We start from the raw sequence: 1,371 nt of genomic DNA on the forward strand, positions 1-1,371 counted from the left end.
GGGACAGCAAAGGCCCACAGGTGGGGACAGTGGGGCACCGACTATCCGAGGCCAACGGGCAGGGCCCGCAGTGCGGGGAGGGTCTTAAGGGAGGTATTTTGTAGCATGTTCTTATTGTAGAACACACTCATCCTACAACTCCACGTAACATTTGTATATTTTTGCTTTGAAATGTTAAGCTGCTGGGGGGGAAAAAATCAGGAGAGGATTGGGAGATGGGTAGCAAGAGGTGTCAAGCCAATGGCAGGAGGGGACAGAAGGGGCGGGGGTAGGGCCTGCCAGTCACAATGGCTTGTGAGAGTCGACTCAGGGGCCCTTGCGCGGCATCAGCGGGAATGCGAGGTCCAGTATAGTTGCGCTGGTGTGCAGGTGTCCCGCAAGTCCTGGGAGGGTTCAAATGTGTGTGAGGGGGTTAAGGGGGAATATGGGGTCCCAATCTGTCCCTGCGGCCCAGCGGCCTTGGCAGGGCAGCTCAGCCCTCTGAGGTGGTCATGGGTTCAGGCAAGGTGTTGGGACTCCCGGACATGCACAGACATGCACAGAAAGACTTATTTCCAGTCCCCTGGTGGGTGGAGGCCCCTTGGGACTGAGGGACAGGCATGGCCTCCGTCCCAGCAGCGGGGCTGACACACAGATGTCCCTGCACAGGTGCCCGCCCTCCATGGCCGCCCTGGGTGGGAGGGTCCGCTGTCCCAAACTGCTCTGTCCCCTCCTGGGGAACAGGAGTCCAGGGCACAGGCACTCTCTAGTGTTCAGCCCGGAGGTCCCTGGCCCCGCATCCAGCACTGATCTTGTTCCTGCCCTTTAACCTTGCTTTGGCGCTCACAGGCACAGGAGATCTGGGACACAGGGCCATGCCACGACTCAAGAAGAATGAGAAAAGAGTTGCAAGCCCCATTGGAGGATCAGACTGGGAAAAACTATGACTTTGGGGGCAAAGAAACACGTGAGGCCGAGGAACTTGCCCCAGGTACCTTCTGTCTGACCCTTTGCAGATGTAGTGCGTGGGGCTGGGCTGTGTCCTTGACGTTTAAACAGTAAACTCCAGGAGCTTGGAGGCAGGGGTATATCCTGGAGGGGGCCCACTTGAGCCTCAGACCCCCCCAGAGGGATGACAGAGGCTGGCCCAGCAGCTCCTTGGACGCTGACAGCCTGGCCACACCCTCTAACGTGTGTCCCAGGGCCTCCTCTCCCCTTGCCCCCTCCCCCCCTTCCCCCCTGGAAGGCCTACAGCAGCATCTTCACAGCATGGCCCTGGCCCCTGAACTGTGTCCATCTGCCTGCACCTCCACGGCTCCTCTCATAGATCTGCCTGCAACAGAAGGGGACAGAGCAGTTTGGGATAGCGGACCCTCCCACCCAGGGCAGCCA

Source organism: Myotis yumanensis, unplaced genomic scaffold, assembly GCF_028538775.1.
Source record: "Myotis yumanensis isolate MYYU_CA2020_CCGP unplaced genomic scaffold, mMyoYum1.0.hap1 SCAF_24, whole genome shotgun sequence".
Taxonomy (NCBI): domain Eukaryota; kingdom Metazoa; phylum Chordata; class Mammalia; order Chiroptera; family Vespertilionidae; genus Myotis; species Myotis yumanensis.